The 5,553-nt window shown below is 32.5% G+C and overlaps 1 long non-coding RNA gene across 1 annotated transcript; it reads right to left on the bottom strand.

The window, feature by feature from the left end:
- Positions 1-2,123: 2,123 nt before the first annotated feature.
- On the bottom strand, positions 2,124-5,342 carry LOC111088963. The gene is made up of 2 exons (XR_002613363.1): positions 5,155-5,342; positions 2,124-2,487 (listed from the first exon to the last, which is right to left on the bottom strand). It is a non-coding gene; the product is annotated as an uncharacterized LOC111088963 (long non-coding RNA).
- Between the last annotated feature and the right edge of the window lie 211 nt (positions 5,343-5,553).

Raw genomic sequence — 5,553 nt, 5'->3', positions numbered from 1 at the left:
GAAGAATTTTAATACATTTTTCTGCCTTGTAGCTTACATTAATTATCCTTACACAAGAACCAGAAGAAATGTATTAAAACCTGGTTCTTGTGTAAGGATAATTAATGTAAACTACAAGAAGAAATGTATTAAAACCTTGTAGTTTACATTAATTATCCTTACACAAGAACCAAAAGACAGAAAAATGTATTAAAACCTTGTAGTTTACATTAATTATCCTTACACAAGAAGACAGAAGAAATGTATTAAAACCTTGTAGTTTACATTAATTATCCTTACACAAGAACCAGAAGAAATGTATTAAAACCTTATAGTTTACATTAATTATCCTTACACAAGAACCAAAAGACAGAAAAATGTATTAAAACCTTGTAGCTTACATCAATTATCCTTACACAAGAACCAGAAGAAATGTATTAATACCTTGTAGTTTACATTAATTATCCTTATGCAAGAACCAGAAGACAGAAGAAATGTATTAAAACCTTGTAGTTTACATTAATTATCCTTACACCAGAAGACAGAAGAAATGTATTTAAAACCTTGTAGTTTACATTAATTATCCTTACACCAGAAGACAGAAGAAATGTATTTAAAACCTTGTAGTTTACATTAATTATCCTTACACAAGAAAATAATTTAATATTTTTGTATGTAATTAAAAAAACATGATGATGATATAAATCACTCGTAAAATGAGTTCTGTTTAATCGTAAAGCTGAATGTGAATACCTGACGTGTACGCAGGAATCAAAACCCAATGTTTATCAATATAAGCCCGCAAATTTCTTGCTGTTGTACTGAGAGGTTAGATTTACAGTAAAAAAAATAAACAATCTTTTATTCAAGATAGAAAACCCAAATACTGAGCACTTGTTAATCTGTGTAGCGTAAAATCAACGACAACAGACACTCCATGTGAGAGGAAATACTTTTATAGAACAGTAACCAGCTGATTCAGGGTAGAAATATTCAAGGTATGTTGTGTACAACTTCTCTACAAAAGATATTGAATTAACGTAAGTAAGAATAAACAGAAACGTTTAACATAACACGGAAATCTGCCTGTGAAATAACAATCGGATTTAAAGGAGTTGTCTAAAATATCACTTCATTTAAAAATAGTATAGGGAGATCTTCACACTAATCTCTCTGCCAAATAAAATATTACTAAACGTTTAACATAACACGGAAATCTGCCTGAAAACAATTAATTTTATTTTATAATTACCCACTTGCTTATGCGAGAGGTTTGAAATAACTATCGGATTTAAAGGAGTTGTCTAAAATATCACTTCATTTAAAAATAGTATAGGGAGATCTTCACACTAATCTCTCTGCCAAATAAAATATTACACATAAAAGGTTACTGCTTTTAACTTAAATCACAACATTTTCTTTCAATTGTAGAGGATGTCATCCTAGTAAAATTAATTCCAAGTAAACCATTTTTATTTACTCAAAGAAAAAAACGTCCGTAAAAAAACAAAACAAATCAAACAGATTCATGATAATTGTTCATAATAGCATATACACAAAACTCGAAATATAAGATACACTATATTTCTAACATAGAATGAATTATTACATACAAAAGTTAAAAAAAATGTTAAGGACGTTTTTCTTTCAATAAAAAAAACAAACAAATAAACTAGTTAGTAAAAAAATAATACAAAAGAAATAAAACCTTAACAAATTTATGAGAAACACGATTGAAGATATTAACTTAAATCAATTCATACTCGACACTCTTCACGACATTTGGTTAAGTGTTTAGTTCCTTAGTTGCTGCTATGACCACTGGTGTTTATAAGCTGGACACAATCACTGTAACTAATATATGGAGATTGCTTCTTTAAAAAGAACCCAAATAATCATAACATGGATATTTACACATCTTCAAACGGATGTTTTGTTAGCCAGATCTTGCAAAGCAGGTTTTGCCCATTTCTTTTCTCAATAAATTAGAAGCATTTTTTCGTAACGGTAACACACATTTAAAAGATTGATGTACAATTCTAATACTGAGATTAAACAGTTAAATGATTAATGAATGGATAGAATTCTTGACAGTACTGAATTCAATCGAATTACTAAGTCAGATAAAAATAATACAATCAAAATCAGAGAGAGACAGGAAGTTTTAATTTTATTTTTACAACAGTTCGGGTTCTACATAACCTTATTGGAGGGACAGCATCTGCAGAAATCTTCCCTACAGAACGTTTCATCACAGACTCCTAGGGAATGAACAAATGGAAAACTTGAGTTGGTCACTGCCTATGGCTACTAGTAGTTGTGGAGATAGGAGCACGAGTGGAATGAATCCTTTAAGGTTCCCATAGGGCCAACAGAACAACCAGTGAAGAAAATACTAAGTCTCGATCACCTCGACATAATTTGCTGGGTATAACCCTACTCGTCCATCCTTACGTCCTTTACACCAACCCTGCTCGTCTTCGTCTTCTAACTTGACAAATGTTTCGCCTAAAACAATAAGTATTACATGTACTAGATGATTAAGGTTTATCTTCAGTAAGCGTCAATATTTAAGTCTGATTTATGTGCGTCTACCTCTTTTCCTTTTGTTTAGTTTGTCACTGAATATTATACATTGTATAACACCACAAGATAATCACGATTTTATTTTGTAGTATAAAAATTGCCTTACACAGGAGCGTTAATCGTCAGCTTGATTCTGAGACTGCAGTATGGACACTAAGAAATTACAATTTCTCAATAACTTCTTAACACAAGTGACACTTCACAGCCTTACCATTGTGAAAGTAAAATTAACACAGGATATAAAATGACACTAATGTGTGATTAGAGCTTCCGACATTCTTTATTTTTTTATGAAAGCTTATAAATTACTTAAAATTAAAGTCAAGTCTGCACTTGTAGATGGGTAAAAAAAAAAGTAATCAAAAACCGCCTCACTTCTGGTTCCGTGACAGGCACTAAAAGGACCTGGTGTAAAAGCAAATCTTTTGTACTTATTTAGACAATATGAACCAAAAACCATCCTGCATAGAAAGATTTCTAAGAGATGTAGCAAGTCTGATCTTGTAACTAACAATTGGGTGGAAAATGTAGGGTACTCCTTGTACGTCCATACTCTCTGTTTAGCTTCTGGGTACTCCTTGTACGTCCATACTCTCTGTTTAGCTTCTGGGTACTCCTTGTACTCCTTGTACGTCCATACTCTCTGTTTAGCTTCTGGGTACTCCTTGTACGTCCATACTCTCTGTTTAGCTTCTTTACCCAGAAGCTAAACAAAGAGTATGAACGTACAAGGAGTACCCAGAAGCTAAACAAAGAGTACGGACGTACAAGGTACTACGCTGCCATATAATTTCATGTGCTTTATATGAATAACATGGTAGCAACTCCATCACTGTAAAAAGACAATGATATAACCTTCTGGTGATGCTTGGATAATGTGGAAGTTAATGACCATCACTGTAAAAAGACAATGATATAACCTTCTGGTGATGCTTGGATAATGTGGAATTAATGACCATCACTGTAAAAAAGACAATGATATAACCTTCTGGTGATGCTTGGATAATGTTGAAGTTAATGAAAATGTGAGGGGATTCCAAAATTCTTGCTCAAAATAGATATTTAACAAGAACCGTAGTAGCCAAAAATAAGGGCATGGTTTAAGATATCTCTTACGAGGAGGATATAGCATATATCAACTCTTGATATAGCATAAATAATTTGTAGTGAGACATCTGATGTTATAAAGAATACAGAGATTTTGGTAAAAATTTCTATTCAAACACAAGTATAAAAACCCAAACAAAAATGACGTACATATCTGACTATCAACAAAACAGACACAACTCTTGAAGAAAAGCTTGGGGTCAAATAATTCCATACGACCAAATCACTCTGGCCCAAGAATTCCCAAACACAAGACCAAGATGCTAAGGATACAGATAGACAATGCCTCTGAAAGGCATTCATAAAACAAGAGCAATCTATCTTGGACTAAGTTACAAAGTCATTCATTTAAAATCTCAGTGGTATGGAAAAACTAAAACTAAAACGAAGATGAGAAAACAAGGCATCAAGTATAGAAATGGTGTCTGAATGTAGCACCTCAATCCTGAAGAAAAACAGGATCTTGACAAGATACATAAAACATTTTGAAATTTCTGCCAGTTAAATAAAATTAAAGCAAGAAGGAGCCTGCCAGCTGAAGGATAAGAAAAACAACAACACGGGATCCTCAACAACATAGAAATGACTTCTAAAGGAGAATAAAAGGCAAGAGCGATTGAACAAAGGCAGAAAGCAACCAGACACCAGTGGACTTTGCCCTTGATACGATAAAATTATAAAAGTTCATGGGTCAAGTTCCCAGCTTAACTCTATGATAGCATCTATCTAAGATTGGAAAATCGTGATATGTATCCATCACAATGCGATATTCTAAGTCTAAACCAACAGATCTCTCCTCGGGTAAAGAAATGGACTAACTTTGAAAACTATTATCAAATAACATCAGTCATCTTTCCATAGAACAACTATTAAAATAAAAAATCTGATGGTGAACTTGCAAGAATCACGAAAAAGACTACCTTTAGTAGGTTGTGTTATAACCTCCAAAGTAGAATGAATGAAACTCAGAATTCATAATTAAACAGAAAATTAACAACAACAAAATTAAGTTAAAATTGAAACTGTTTTGTAACTAAATGAGAAATGCTTACAAAGCAAAAAAAAAATAGATAAAGTTAGGAAAGAATCCTGTGTTAAATGCACAAGGTGCACAGAGAGAATGTGACCATTTACAGGTTGTATAAGTAGAAGTTGTACTACACGACAGATAATGACTGGCCCTAAAGGATCTGGAACACATTATTACTCCTGTAATACACCATATAGAGAAACTGGTAAAAAATTACAGATGGTAAAAAATGGGGAGTAAAAATAGTTAGATAGAAGCAAAGAGAGATAAATAACTGTGGACTTTTTGGCATAAACAAAATTTTATAAAGCAGAGATGTGGCATCATATTTGAAATACTATGCAAGAGTAAATCAGAGTAATTGTGCATACTTTTTAACAATGATATATCAAGCTTTAGATAATTACTTCTACCAGAGAAAAGAATTAGCTGTCATTGGGCAAAAATCTCACCTTCCTGGAAAGTTAGCTCATCTTCTTCGGTACCTTCATAATCATACAGCGCTTTCACAGGCACTCCTGGTTCGCCAGTGTCAACTAATGTATCATTACCATAATCATCCCATTCATCATTCTCTTCGTCAAATAGATTTTGTTCTTGACCATTCCTGAAACACACAATCTATAAATATATTTATCTGGACCAAGTAACAATATTTTGTCAAAATATTCACTCAATAACTGCTAATAAAAAACAGAACACATTCTATTCGTTCATTTATAGCTTCTGTACAATTAGCATCTGAAGAAGGCTCATGGCCGAAAATTTGTGTAATATTTAAAAAACAACAACAGAAGAATAAATGTTTGTTTGTTTTGAATTTCTCGCAAAGCTACACGAGAGCTATCTGT

Source organism: Limulus polyphemus, unplaced genomic scaffold, assembly GCF_000517525.1.
Source record: "Limulus polyphemus unplaced genomic scaffold, Limulus_polyphemus-2.1.2 Scaffold4869, whole genome shotgun sequence".
In the NCBI taxonomy this organism is placed as follows: domain Eukaryota; kingdom Metazoa; phylum Arthropoda; class Merostomata; order Xiphosura; family Limulidae; genus Limulus; species Limulus polyphemus.
Note: the sequence above shows the minus strand (reverse complement) of the source record. Positions and strands in the feature narration are given on the sequence as shown.